The sequence below is a fragment of the Oryx dammah genome, unplaced genomic scaffold (assembly GCF_014754425.2).
Source record: "Oryx dammah isolate SB20612 unplaced genomic scaffold, SCBI_Odam_1.1 HiC_scaffold_25, whole genome shotgun sequence".
NCBI classification, from domain to species: Eukaryota; Metazoa; Chordata; class Mammalia; order Artiodactyla; family Bovidae; genus Oryx; species Oryx dammah.
Window position 1 is genome coordinate 31846938 of NW_024070209.1, and position 16287 is coordinate 31863224.

At 37.7% G+C, this 16287-nt stretch overlaps 1 protein-coding gene across 19 annotated transcripts in view; it reads right to left on the reverse strand.

Annotated features, from left to right (window-relative positions):
* Positions 1 to 16287, reverse strand: part of NRXN1 (neurexin 1) — a 1211037-nt gene that overhangs the window by 191836 nt on the left and 1002914 nt on the right. The window lies entirely within an intron of this gene.

Consider the following 16287-nt stretch of genomic DNA (forward strand, 5'->3'; position numbering starts at 1 on the left):
TAACATAGTTCCTTTAATCCATGCCTTCCATTTCACAAGAAAAATGAAGCTTGAAATTCTTCCTTTTAATAACTGGTGAAATCAGAGCAATAAAGTCTAATTCTGAATATAATGTGGACAAAGGCTCACAATATAGAAAATCATTCTACAGAGTATGAATCCACAGATAGGCATTTAGTGAGTACAATCATTATTCACACACAGAAAATCCTCCTATGCTAAGAATCTGAAATTTATTCAAATTATTTTACAGATGATGAAATTATGATGCAGGAAGGTGCAATGACTTGTTCAAGGGCATATAATTAAAAAGAGGGATGCTAGAGTTAGAATTCAGTTCCCTCGTTCTTAGTGTATATCTAAGCTAAGATGAAGTTAAGATATGGCTATCTAAAATTAACTCTCTGAATTAGGTGAAGCAACATTACAAATTCTCGGTGCAAAATTTGTGGCTGTTAACTTTATACTTTCATTATACAAAGCACCAAAGAGAAACATGTGCTTATGTCTTCTGCCTTTGAGAAGCCTTCTCTAACAGCAGGGCTGTCAATTCTAGCATGAGTTCAGTTATTTTTAAAGCAGGTGGATTTGCCCTTAATCAGTAGCAGAGAACACTTGCACTGCAGGCCCTTGTCAGAGTACGTAACCTCAAATTGTCGGCAGCTCACCTTTTGTCAAACCTCAGTTGAGAGGAACAACATGGGGGAAAAGGGATGTAAAGGACACATAGTCCATCCATTCCTGCAGAAATTTAAAATGAGGACATCAGAAACCTGAAGATTTGGACCACATCCTCTTGACCTCTTGCTGGATTCTCATCATTGAACTAAGCAGCAAGAGTATGACATCAGCTTACACTGAGAGTTATTGTACTAATTTAAAAAAATTTTGTATAACACTGCATTAATTGAAGGGAAGTATTTGAAGATGTTGTTTGGGACACTGATCATTGTCATTGTTCCCTTCTGTTTTTCTTATTCCTGGTTCTTAGGGTCCACAAAAGAGCTCTTTCCTGTAACAGGTTAGTACAGCTTTTATTTTTGTGTGTTTTGATTTGTTTTGTGCTTGATGGACAATATGACAAAATCACATTTCCATTCTGACTTGGGTTATTAGGAAACTCAGTCAAAATGAGGGGGGAAATTTAACAAGCCGCATAGACCTCTGTTCTTCTGTTTTAACCTGGGCTTATTTTTATATTCTACTGTATTTCTCAAGTTTCTTACTTTAAGTATAGGCCATTATAAGGCGTTTTGCTTTCTTATAGATTGATTCAGTAGATAAGCAAGAGGATTTCAATGAACACTTTTTATCCAAGGACCTATAAAGACTTTTGTAGAAAATTTTAAAGCCTAGGTATTTTGTGTAAACACTCATTATTTTTTCATTTTAGTAGGATTCCTCTTTGCTCATTTTCAGTAAAATATTTAACATGGCATATTTATCTTTTAACACCTGTGATACAATGCCACAGAAAATTTTTAAAGAATAGTTTATTAAGTTATCTTTATTTAAGCAACAACTCTATAGTGTCCTAAGCACTATCAACTCCAAAAGAGGGGTACTAGTCTGTCTGCATTTGACAGATGAAGAAATTGAAGCACAGAATGATAAAGTAATTTAACTAAGGTCATATAGCTAGAAAGAGAAAAGCTGTGATTCAAACCCAGGTGGTTGGGCTCCAGTGGTTGAGCTCCTAATCATTACACTAGGCTGAATTTTAGGAATATTGGGTCATCCTCTAGCTACAGGTAGCATATTTGGTAAGTCTGGTTGTTATTTGTTACTTGTTTTATCTTTCTGGCTAGAATAGGAGCACCATAGAGGCTCTTATTATGTTCTGCAGATTGTTTGTATGTATCAATCAATGCATGCTTAAAATAATTTGAGAGAGGATAGTAAGCAACTGATACATGGACATTTGTTGCTCAGTTGCCCAGTCATGTCCACCTCTTTGCGACCCCATAGACTGCAGCACACCAGGCCTCTTTGTCCTCACCATCTCCCAAAGTTTGCTCAAGTTCATGTCCATTGCATTGGTGATACCATCCAGTCATCTTATGCTCTGATTCCTTGTTCTCTTCTGCCCTCAATCTTTAACATGGACATAACTGGATGTTAAAATGGACTCTTTTGTCTCAATTTCAGCTGCAATATTGACATGTCAATAAGTAAAAAAAAAAAAAAAAAAAAAAGGCCAGATTTCAACTTCCATTTTACAAAATGAGGTACAAGACTGCCTAAGCCAGACTTGCAAAGAAGAGTGCTGAAAACTACTTTTGGGACCCTTGAGTAATTACCTATTTGCCGCCAATTAAAAAGGCAAGACCAAGAGGTGATTGATAATTAGAAGAGGATTTTTGGAGAAAATTGGGGTGTGATGTGATTTGCATGTACTTCTAAGATAAAAGGTTACTTTTCCCCTATCTTAGGGGTACAGGGGAAAAGGACTTTAATGGCACATCCCAGGAAGTTTGATACTTGTCTCCTGGAAGGTGAGAGCAATTGTGGGGGTAATCAGCCACCCTGGCTCCCCTTGCCTGGGATTTGACTCTTGCCCAACAAATCTTCAAGATGAAAGACTATAACTGGCTGATGCTCTGACAGCAGAGCAAGGAGTTACTACTGCCCCAGGGCTAACCTGTGTAATACTTCATTAGAAGAAAGAACACGTAAGCATTACACATGGACCACGGCTTAGAGAGCCAGCACAGAACAGTGCTGTATTCTACCCAGGAGGGTCCCTGGAGAGAGAGGTGGTGAGTATTGAAGACGACTCAACAGAAAGAGCATGGACTTGCAGTGATGGGCGCGCAGGGACTGGGGTGAAATCCTAAATGACTATCTGAAGGAGGTGCATTTACCCATTTTCAGGGAATTGCAAGTAAAGAAATTTCAACCATGTGGTTAAGAGCACACACACACACACAAAACCCCACCAAAATGTCTCCAAGAAGAGCTCCTCCAAGCCAAATTTAAGCATGGGCTAAACCAGCTAGATGGTTACTACTGTATTAGCCAAGTAAGATCATTTCTGTTCCTTATCTCCTCTTCCTTCTCCTGCTTCAAACTGGAGGAATCAGAAAGGAGGAGGAGTAAAGGCCTTGGAAGTAAGAGGAGATATGACCCTGCTCCCTTACCCAGGGCAAGCAGCAGCTCCAAGGCAGCCCAAGCGGCCTAAGAGACTAGCTTTAACCGACACTGTGTTTATTATTATAAACGAGTAAGCTGAAACTGGGCTTCCCAGGTGGCACTGCGGTAAAGAATCTGCCTGCCAATGCAGGAGACTCAAGAGAAGACCCCCTGGAGTAGCAAATGGCAACTCACACCAGTTTTCTTATCTGGAAAATTCCGTGGACAGAGGAGCCTGGCAGGTTACAGTGCATGGGGTCGCAAAGAGTCAGACATGACTGACAGACTGAGCGTACACATAAGCTGAACTTATATCCACATGAACAGAGGACTTTTTTTCATTATCCAAGAGGGACCAAGGTAATAATGAGACTTTTCCTAGACTTTACAGGAGTAAAGAAGAAATATTCCATGGAACAGTTTTAAATTCCTGTCACAACCTAGGAATCCACTCTTTCACCATAACAAGCATGTGAGGATATCTGTTACTCTAGAATTGATTACTTTAGTGTTTCTTCTATTATAGACATGTATCTTATCCCAGAATAGACAGAAAGAAATTCTTAAAGTTTACTACTTGTTCTGACAGGAAGGCTGCAGAATAGAACTCTATTTTCATCAGAGTTCTAATCATTAAGCAGATTCAAGTTCTGTGAATAGACACGTTACAATGCTAAAGATACAAAACACACCAAAATCTGTAAAAGAGTCCTTTACCTTATCCCTATATTTTTTGGCAATATGAAATGTAAAATGCTTATTTTCTTTTTTGAGTTTATATATATATAATTTATTTGGGATTCTCACATGGCTCAGTGGTAAAGAATCTGCCTGCCAAGCAGGAGATGTGAATTCAACCTCTGGGTTGGGAAGATCCCCTGGAGAAGGAAAGGGCAACCCACTCCAGTATCCTTGCCTGTGAAATCCCAGGGACAGAGGAGCCTGGCTGGATATAGTCTATGGGATCTCAAAGAGTCAGGTATGACTTAGCTACTAAATCACCACCACCATATAATTTATTGGGATCTAGTTGCTTTACAATGTTGCAGTAATCTCTGCGGTACAATGAAGTGAATTGGCTCTATGTATACATACATTCCCTCCCTCTTGGATCTCCCTCCCACTCCCCACCCCATCCCAGCCATCTTGGTCCCCACAGAGCACCAAGCTGAGCTCCCTGTGCTATGGAGCAGGTTCCCACTAGCTATCCATGTTACCCCCGGTAGTGGTATATGGTAATCCCAATCTCCCAATTCATTCCACCTCCTCTCTGCCACTCCATGTCCACATGTCCATTTTATATGTTTGCATCTCTATTTCTGCCCTGAAAATAGGTTCATCTGTACCATTTTTCTAGGTCCCATGTATATGTGATAAAATATATATCTTCTAGTGTAAAGAAATTCCCAGATTTCTCAGGGATTCATTTCTTGCAACAAAACAGACTGTTAAGAGAGAACTGGTGATACTTGGAGAGCTTCTGACTTTAAACAATGCTCATATTTTCCTGTATATGCTGATTTGGTCCTTCAGTTTCCAACATCTTTGACATCTCATGGATTCAAGGTCCAGAGTCAACTAGAACTGAATTATCACTGTACCCTAACGCAGATGTCATTTACTCCACTCCAGGTTGCATCAAGTTCTTGAAAAACAGTTTAAGTATAAATAATAGCCAATAGGCCAATTTTTCCCCTAAAAACAAATGAAAAGGCACATAAACAACAAAATATTGATATCAAGCATATTTAGAGAGCCAATATTTATAGTTCTATTCAGAAACTGTAAATATTCTCAAATATTCCCTCCCATATTAACAGGATAGAAAGTCATTTCAATTACATAAACAATAAAACTTGCTAAACTTTCTTGCCAATGGATAATTACAATTTAAAAGAATTCATTTCAAATTCTTATTCTCTGGGATTAAATGTGATTCTCTCTGGCAAATTCTCATGAATATTGCATTAGCAAAACCAGCAGTAGTTTTACTGGACATGTACTTATCTTTCAACACTGTATCTTTCTTAAAATAGATAACTGGCTCACATAATAATTTCAAAAGTCTATTATGAGAATATCAGTAACGAGGCATTTATAATTTAATGAAGTCTTTCCATGGATTCATTAAATAAATAGTGACAAAGGTAATTATTGATTTTTTCACATAAGCTGATTTCACAATAAGGATTATATTATTAAACCAAGTTAAAAGGAAATATGAAAGATGACACCAGGAAGGAGCTTGAAAGATTTAGCCAGTGACACTAAAGTTAATTCATCTCTTAGTTCCTTCTGCAATCACATACTCATTTGAAAAATATTTGTTTTAACCAAGATCTGGATTTAATGATTTACTCAATATCTTGGACATACTTCAAGCAGGATGTTTGTATGTTCAAGATGCAGATATATTTTAATCTATATGCATATGAAATAGATACAACAAAATATATATACTATGGCATACAGATATGTCCACTGCTTTGTTCCCTATTCTGGGGTTGTTAGGAAGAAGTATTTAGCTCAATTATGTCCAAGAAAACAGTTAAAAAAAGAAAGAAAGAAAGAAAAAGTGTCTTTTTCGTTGTTCATTTATTTATCATACTCTTATAATACCACTAAACAAAATAAATAAGTGTGTAATCCAGCATAGCATGTAGATTAGCAAGGAGACTTGCTTATGGTCTATAAGCTTCTGTTGTGCCACACAGCAGAGCTCAGGACTCCAGGGCCCCACTGTGGAGAGAACTTGATGATGTCTTCAAAGGCACTCAATACTCAGGTTCATTTCCTATTGTACAGAACAGTCCCCGTTGTCCAAGTCTACACTGTCAACTAAAATCAGAGTCAGGTTAAATGTTGTGTTTTGCTCCTCCAGAGACTAATCCTCATCAGGGAACAAGATTTGAAGGCTGATGATGACGCTGAGACCTAGAGTCACTGCTGCTGGGAGTAAGTGACACTGCAAAGTGTCCGAGTCAGAGAGGCATCTGTTCTCTCACCTCAAAATAGAGATACCAATTCAGATAATTGCTAATTTAACCCCTGAACGTTTTCCACTGAGTGACTCAGGGGTCTGCATGGTAGAGATTGTGCTTACCTGTCTAGATGGACTATAATGTCAACACATGGTTTGGATCTAGTCATTTTAACCTGGCACTGAGCTGGCAATGCACTCTCTCCCCAATAGAAACCCCACACCATTTCAAAAACAGAAGGTCACTGCTCCCCTGTCTTCCACTTTCCCTACAGACTAATACTTTTTTCTTCATTCAGTTAATAAATACAAAATTGAATAATATGAATTCTGCATTTGATAAGCATGCAGACAATACAAACAGGTCATGTGTGTTCTCGCCCTTCAGAAAGTTTTCAATCAAATTGGAGAGATAAAGGGGAGATAAATAATGCATGAAAATACTCATACCCTTAAAAGAGGGGAGGGATTGGCAGGAGGAGCAGAGCTGCTCTGTGAGGAAGGTTTCAAAGTGTCTCAGGAAGCCTTCGACTGTATGGCAGAAGCAAGCCAGTTGGACAGCTGTCAGCCATCCAGTGGATACCAAAGACATTCAGGGATGTAGAAGATATGTTCTCTTTGCCTCTCGTCTTTCTTTCTGGGCCCTACACACTACAGGGCTCACTGAGTACCAGACATTCAGTAATAATAGAATGAGGCATTCTCATAATAGACTTTTGAAACATACCAGGAATCTACCTGAAACTCCTAGTTGACCTAAAGCTAAGTGTTATTTTCTCTATCTGCTCAGAGAGTTTAAATAATGTGCCTCAAATCATACAGCTAATAAATATAAGTACGGAAACCTCATCAAGTCGGAGGAATTTTGAAAAAACAAAGTATTTTCAATGTGTCCATGTTCTACAAGATCCTGAAATCAAAGAATGGAGTCAAGAGCAGGGTTATTGAGAAGTACACCTTTCTTTTTGGCTGATGACATTTCACAGCACCACATGATAAAGAACCAGACATGGCTAAAATCTAGAGTGATCACTGTAGTGAGATATCATTAAAGGCTCATGCATTCTAAGAAAATCATATTTTCATTTACTCACCAAATCTTCATGGAGGACAGTATATCTTTTCTAATGTGCCCCTGTTCTTTAGACTGCTATAGCTTCCTTGATTCCATGAAGCTACATCCTGACAATGGTATCACCCTTCTGGAGACTTATACTCATCTCCTGGTCCTCAGACTGTCTAATAAAACTTTGTCAACTCATGATAGCCCCCCAACCCAGACTACATGTTTTAGGTGTTAGTTTTTATGTAACTCCTCAACCATATGATAAAGAACTTGAGAGTAAAAAAAAACAAACAAAAACCCCAAACTGACTTATTCCTTATTGTTTCCTTCACAGCACTGTGAGGACTACCTCTGTGCTTATAGTTTTCCAAGGCTCTTGCACCTACACATTCTTTTTTAAATTGAGATCTAATTCACCTACCATAACATCTGTCCTTTTAAAGCATACACTTCAGTGATTTTAGAACATTCACAAGGTTGTGCAAGCATCACCATTATTTAATTCCAGGATGTTTTCATCACACTGCAATTTTCTTTTGATGAGATAATGCGTATAAAGTTCTTAGCACACTTAATGGCCACTCAGCACCTCTGAGCTCAATTATTATTATTACTTCTATCATTGCTATTCTTACATTTGGAAAACAATGTTTTACTTCACAGTAGTTTGATGGAAGTTAATTAAAACAATGCTTGAATTATATAGTCATTGAACATACAGTACCTTGACTGATTTTCACAACAATTTGTGAAGTACCATATCTATTTTGCAAATAAAAAAGCTAAAGAAAAACTGAGAACGAAAGCTTGGAAAAACTGAGAATTGACCAAAGTAAAAGCATCTACCAGCTGGCTTAAGAGGGACTATTCTAAAATCTAACCATGCTTACCTATGGTATAAACTGTCCAGCCATTGGTTGTACTGAAGCAGAGACTGCTTGATTAGACACCCCTCTATGAACCCTCCAATGTTAATGATACTATCATTCTATGAAAAGCCTAAACAGATTGCTTAGTGGTTAGTAGAGAGGGAGACAAAATAAAAAGAGAGGGGGGCGGAGAGAGGAGAGAAGGAGGGAAAAAGGAAGAACAGACTTGTTAGTTTTTTGAAATGAATCAAAGGCACCTACATTTGAATCTGAGTCCTAGATTTTTTTCAAAGTTTATACAATAGCTGACATCTAGGATTGTATTATATTTTTAAATCAGAAATTCTTCAATTTATAAGGGGAAAGGGAATATCCCACTAGATCGATATTTCAGAATAAGCTAGGAAATTTTTGTAAACCTTATGTGTTTGGTTTTTTTTCCAAGAAAGTATAACCCTTCTCTTCAGAGGGGATGGAGAGACTTGTCTTTATGGGTAAGATCACATGGCTTACCACGTTTGCAGGACTCGGTGGTGGTGGTGAGCACAGAAGCCAATGAGTCCTTTTTTGGAGGATAGATAGACCCTGAATTCTGGTGAGAGCACTGACTCTTCAATGCCTCCATTTCCTCACATTATCTCTCCTTAGATGAAATTAAATCAATAATCAGAATACTGTTGGGATGAAACTAGCCTACTAAGTGACCGGTGGGTGTGTCTTTGAAAGGGGCAATCATCTTACTGTTGGTATTTTGAAACTATCTCTATTTTGCTTATCAGTAGAGCCTATATTGGATTTTGCTGTGCTTAGTAGCTCAGTCGTGTCCAACTCCTTGCAATCCCAAGGACTGTAGCCCACCAGGCTCCTCTGTCCATGGGAATTCTCCAGGCAAGAATACTGGAATGGGTTAGCAAGCCCTCTTCCAGGGGATCTTTCCAACCCAGGAATCTAACCCAGGTCTCCCACATTGTAAGCAGATTCTTTACTGTTATCTTTTATATTTTAAAAGACATTCTCCAACCATTATGAAGTTTTCCCAGTATGGCTATGGGTTCATAAATCTCAAGTCTTTTTCATCATACTTTTCATGGTTCAATCTCTGCATGATGCCACACAACTCTAGGATGAAATAAAGCAAAACTATTCTTAAATAAAGCTATTTAAGATCATTAATTCTGCATTTCCATCCACTGAAATAAATAACCATCATAAAATAGAAATATGCATCTTTAAATGTGTCCTTACATATAAAGAATGTGTACTATCATTAAGCTCTCTTTCCTTGAATCAAAAAGCAGAAATTAAGCAGAGTGAAAAGCAGGGATTGACTGGTGACCCATCTCTGGTTCTTAACTTTTCACAGTAAGATCTCTGGGTTGAACATGTAGCCCAGTGGTCTGACATCCTGACAAACCTCTTGAGCTGCTGCATGAAGATATAAGGTGACACCTGCTTAAGCCTTATAAAAAGTTCAGTTGGCTGATCAGATATGGCTTGTTTGTTTATGGTTTTTTAAATTTGTTTTATTATAACCTTTAAACCCTTGGTTGGGTGTTAAATTAGCTTTGGTCACATTTTATGGTCATTCAGGAAACTGTGGGAAATAAACATTGGGTTTCAGCTGCTAATTAAAACCATAACCTTTGTTTCTCTGCTTCTCTTTGATTCCTTGTCTTTGGGCTGTTACACTGCTTGTTATTAATTCCTGACCAGAAACTGGACAGGAATAGGACATTCAACTCTCCAGTTGCAATAGTTGTTGGAATTTCTACATAAAATAGTTTTTCTATAAAAGAAGTCTGGGATTATTTGTGGATTTCATTTACTTGTATCCCAGAACCATCATTTTCATGGAGAGCTGACTATGCAATTATGGTCTGACTTTCGAATTTCCACAGCATAGAGAACACTATCTTTCAGAGAAGAGATAAAACATCTTTGGATGGTGGCTTCAGTCCTCTTCATGGTAAATATTATCTTAGTAACCAGGTTGTAAGTAAAGTAAAATTAGTCTTTATATTAACAAAATCTTTAGAGACTTCCCTGCTGGCTCAGCGGTAAAGAATCTGCCTGCTAATGCAGGAGAAATAGATTCACTCTCTGATCCAGGAAGACTCCTCATGCCACAGAGCAAAAGTTGTGCCACAACTATTAAATCTGTACTCCAGAGCCGAGGAACCGCAACTACTAAGCCTGTGTGCCTCGAGCCCACACTCTGCAATAAAAGAAGTTAGAACAATGAGAAGCCCATATACCACAACTGAGAGTAGCCCTCTGCTCACAACTAGAGCAAAGCCTGCACAGCAATGAAGACACAGCACAGCCAAAAATAAATAAATACATTTTAAAAATATTTAAAATTTGAATGACTCAGTGAATGATTATAAAATATACATGAAATTAAAAGGTTAGTTTGGAAGGGATACAATTTTTTAAATTGTTTTTGTAAATTTTGACTTGAAACCAGAAAAATAATAGTGAGATAATATTTTCAAGTGTGTTTGATGAACTGACTTTTAAATAATGCTATCTTGGTTTCCACAAGCCTTGAGCAGAGACTTAATTTGAAACACATTCCAAGAGAAAAGCTGACAGGGCTACCTTTCACATTTTCATTTTTGTTGAATTCTAGCCCAGGACTACCTGTCTATATCCTTAGAAAAAGCAAAGATATATATATATATGGGTAGGCTTTCCAGGTGGCTCAGTGTAAATAATCTGTCTGCCTGTAATGCAGGAGAAACAGGTTTGATCCCTGGGTTGGGAAAATCCCCTGGTGAAGGAAATGACAACCCACTCCAGTATTCTTGCCTGGGAAAACTCATGGACAGAGGAGCCTGGCAGGCTACAGTTCTTGGGGTCATAAAAAAGTCAGACATGACTTAGCGACTAAACAACAACAACATATGGGCAGTCAAAAGCATTCACCAAAGGCTATTTTCTATAGAATCAGCAAGGTTCTATTATCCCTAGTGTGGTAAGCAATGATTTCTGTAGCCATCAAAAATAAATCTATGTTTATATGTGTAATTTTGGCAGAAAAGTTTCCAGAAGAGAATATAAAATCTCTAAGGCTGAAGCTCCTGATGATTATGACCTTTCTTTGTCTTAATAAAACAATAATATTGTCATGAAAATAAAATAAGAAACATTCAGCTAGTTTCTATTAGATGCCATGCATTTCATGAAAATGCTATACCACTCTTCCCGGGATTTAAAATTTTAAACAGGTACATATTGATTGTGTTTATATACATTCATTTTTTTCTAAATTATATGATTTCCTTGGATAAAAGACAGACGCTTAACTGTCTGAGCCACCAGGGAAGGTAAATGACACTAAAATTCTGGAAACAAAAAATACTAAACTTGTGTAAGTCTTCACTTGTCTTTATTTACTGATTCATTCATTCAACAAATGCAGATGGATTTTATACTGTACTCCTGACATTTTGCCAAATTCTGGATAAACAGGGGTTAACAAAATAGACAGTGCCACTGCCATTATGAAGCTTTAAGTCTCTTTTTATTTCTTTATATATTAAAATTATTTCTTTATATAATAACATTTCTTTATATATTAAATTTTATATTAGCATATAAAGTATGCTAAGGGTCAAGAGGAAAAGGGCAGGGTGTTATAAGAGGCATTGAGTGATTAAGGAAAGCCTCACTGAGGAGCTGAAGACGTGAAAAAGTCAGCAATGAGAGTAAGAGTTTTCCAGGCAGAGGAAATAGTATGTGCATAGGCCCTGCGGAGGAAAATATATATGAATAAAAAGACAGATGTTGTTATATGCATATGCAGATTCAGATATAAATACATGGACTCTCTGTAGAGACAGAGAAATGTAAATTATGTATGAACATATGTAGGCATTATTCAGAAATTTTATCTAGAAGATTAAACTAGATTAAGGAATTACGCACAAAAAACTAAATTGCATCATTTGCAGACATAAAGCAATTGCAAAATAGATGGCTAATCACATTTTTTAAATCTTCCAATTTAAGAATGGAAAACTGTTGATATAAAGGTAGAACCTAACAGTATGTATCTTGACATTCGTCTAATTGTTTGTTCCTAAGTTTCATTCATCGGTGTGCTTTATGAAATGCAATATATAAAGCCTTTCTGAATCAACAGGGACTCACCACATTTTCTAAAAGTCATTTACTTCTACAATGTCAAAAAATGATTCATCATTCTATGCTTATATTTCAAAGCTAATGTAACATGTTTAGTTTCTTTGTGAGGTAGAATGTCTTGTTAACTCAATTCTCTAGAGACCTCTTTTATCTCGAGATGTAGCAAGAGTTCTCTGTACACTTTCCACCTTACAAATACTGTTTGAAATCATTTGACTCGTTTTCAAGTACCCTCTACAAATTAGCTGAAGAAAGAAAAGTTTTTACCTTTGACCATTTTACCTCCCTGTTCACCTGAAAGAGAAAAATCAACAAAGTTTGGTGCTTGAGTCCCTAAAATGCAAGTTTCCAGGTAATGAACTAGTCGCTTCAAACAAGAAGATACATTTTCACCTAATTATTTTTCTGGAAAATTTTTGAATCAGTGAATTCAGAAGATAACATTTTTCCTGCAATTTGGCTTAGAAATTTGAAGGCGAAATCACACAAAGTGCTCAAATCTGAATAATGTATGAGCATTTTGAACTTAAGGTAAACATTCATTGCTAACTTCTCAACAGCAGTGATTACTGGGGGTTCCCTGAAGGTGGCTCAGTCCTGTCCAACTCTTTGCAACTCCATGGACTATACAGTCCATGGAATTCTCCAGGCCAGAATACTGGAGTAGACAGATGTTCCCTTCTCCAGAGGATCTTCCCAACCCAGGGACTGAACCCAGGTCTCCTACACTGTAGGCAGATTCTTTACCAATTGAGCCACCAGAGAAACCCAAGAATACTGGAGTGGGTAGCCTATCCCTTCTCCAGCGAATCTTCCCAACCCAGGAATCGAACTGGGATCTCCTGCATTGCAGGCGGATTCTCTACCAGCTGAGCTACCCAGGGAAGCCTGGGGGTTCCTTGAGATCATCCCTTTTCATGGTTCCCTGGAAGAGCCAGAGGGTATTCTGAAGAGACTTGTGGACTCTGATAACAGAGCAAAACCTGATGGAGAGATAACCATCAGAAGCAAAGTCAAGTTATTAGCCATCCACCCAAAGAACATACATTCTCTCTTTTTCTCACTGTTGTATCACAAAGGACTTCCATTTACATGAATGTAACATGTTTGGTCCCATCTCAGGATCTTTATTATTCCTTATGTCTAGTTAGATCTTTCTTTGTTTCCCTCACCCTCAAATAACCAATCCCTTATATTAGGGGTGAAAAAGAACCTTGAGAACTTCAGGGTGGAGCTGGTCATTGACTCTGATGAGCAAAAGGACAATGCTTGTCTGTGAAAAATGCCCTTTTTTATGAAGCAAGTACTGAAGAGTGGCTACCCGTCGAAGTACAAAGACACATTTAAATGTCTACCTCGACCCTAGTTGAGAAGCCAATGCTGTATAGGAAAACATGTCTCATTTGATTAATTGTATTCTCCAATGTTTGAGTTATCTATGATAAATCTGTAATTATTAAAATCATAGCAAGAGTAATATGCTATGTTCTCATATCCAACTTATATAATTCCTTTGCCAAACATGCCCACTCCTTCAAAATGATAATAAATCAAAACTCATTGAGAAGATAAAAATCCATTGAGAAATTAATCACAAATATCTTCTAAGGCTAAATGGAAACCATATCCAACTTATTAACTGTTTTGTAACATTAGTGCCAAAGCTTCCCTAATGAGCGGAAATTCAAGAAAGTCTGTATTTGGTAGCAGATGCATGATGATGAATTGATGATGATGGTGATGGTAGTGATGTTAAAAGCTATCCTTCCTGGATACTTGCCATGTTGTAGTAACTCTTAAGCAGTTTATAAGAAATACTATATGAGAATATATGCTATTATTTCCATTTATTTGATGAGGGAGCTGAACCTCAAAGGGCTTAATAACTTGCCCCAAAACAGATGTCTAATAAGCATCTGAGCTGTGATTTGGTCTCAAACAATCTGGTTTCAGATTTTGTGTGCTTAATCATACTTAACTACTAGGCTTCTCAGAAGGGATCAAAAGGTGCTCAAAAGAGATTGCACTTTAGATGTGATATTAGTAAGCCTTTTGGAAAGAGAGAGATGCTAGCATACTTCCTATTGTATATACCAAATGATAAATCAATTACTTTTCAAACCTTCACACCTTTAATCTTCATACTAACTCTATTTGTCAGCCTTAGAGATATCATGTGGAGGATGCCTGAAACTCAAAACAAGTAGGTGACTTCTCTAAGCTAAAACATCTAGTCACATTTAACCCAGACTATTTCATTCCAAACTGATGCTTTTCAGTCACAGCATGCTGCTTCCCTCTGCACACCTTTTAAGATCCCCTGGAAGTAGAAGAGGCCACATGAGAGTGCCCTGGAGCCTCAAAATCCTTGTCATTTTATGATGCTTTGAACACTGACAAACTTGTCAAGATGGAGGTAGGCAGAGCCCAGCAACTTTTATTTCATGGACATTAAAAGAGTCCAGGTGTTCAAAATTACTAGTTGGCTAAATTTTCACCTGCACTAGGGTCAGAGCAGATTGTCTCATACTTCAGAAACCCTGGGAACAGAAATGGATCCACAATACCCTTTAGGTTTTATTATAACTCTGGATATTGCCAGATGCTCAAAGACTCTATAATGGGACCAACTAAAGAAATGGCCAGTGTTTTTCCTCTCTCCCTGTTTTGACCTAGCATCTTTGTCTACATACCTGCTCTTACCTTGTATCTTTTTCCTTCCCAGCTAACAGATTTACTTAAATCATTTTCAGTATTGTCATTTTGGAAAGATGTGTTCAAACTTCCAATCAAATTCAATAGAAAATATCATCATCCTAACAAAGACAGCCATGGAGATTTGAGACACATGTACCCCAATGTTCATCACAGCACTGTTTATAATAGCCAGGACATGGAAACAACCTAGATGTCCATCAGCAGATGAATGGATAAGAAAGCTGTGGTACATATACACAATGGAGTATTACTCAGCCATTAAAAAGAATACATTTGAATCAGTTCTAATGAGATGGATGAAACTGGAGCCGATTATACAGAGTGAAGTAAGCCAGAAAGAAAAACACCAATACAGTATACTGACACATATATACGGAATTTAGAAAGATGGTAATGATGACCCTTTATGCAAGACAGCAAAGGAGACACAAATGTATAGAACGGACTTTTGGACTCTGGGGGAGAGGGAGAGGGTGGGATGATTTGGGGGAATGGCTTTGAAACATGTATACTATCATGTAAGAAACGAAGTGCCAGTCTATGTTCGATACAGGATACAGGATGCTTGGGGCTGGTGCGTGGGGATGATCCAGAGAGATGGTATGGGGTGGGAGGTGGGAGGGGGATTCAGGATTGGGAGCTTGTATACACCTGTGGTGGATTCATGTCAATGTGTGGCAAAACCAATACAGTATTGTAAGGTAAAATAAAGTAAAAATAAAATAATAAAATAAAATAAAAAAAAGAAAAGGAAAAGTGGGCTTTCACTGTTGTTTTCCAGTAGTGATAAATCTAATATTTAAAAAGAAATATTAATGCCCTTACAGCAGATAAAGTCTGTGTGTTACAATCAATAAGCAAGTAAATATAGATATGAATTCTGTAACCAGTTTTATTATATCAAAAAAGCAATGTACAGTACTATTACATGAAGTCTTTAAGGAGACACAGGAGCCATGGGTTGGATTCCTGGCTTGGGAAGATACCCGGGAGGAGGGCATGGCAACTCACTCCTTATATAAATTATCATTAGCTATTTCTTTATCACAATAATAGACATAATTTAACAGGTTGTTGTTGTTGTTTAGTTGCTAAGCCATGTCTGGCTGTTTTATGACCCCATGGACTATACTCCACCAGGCCCCTCTGTCCATGGGATTTCCCTGGCAAGAATAATAGAGTGGCTTGTCATTTCCTTCTCCAGGGGATCTTCTTGACCCAGGGATCAAACTGCATCTCCTGCATTGGCAGTTAGATTCTTTAACACTGAGACACCAGGAAAGTCTCAATTTAATAGATAAGGTAAGGTAAGATAAGGTGAAGTCGCTCAGTCGTGTCCGACTCTGCGACCCCATGGACTTCTCCGTCCATGG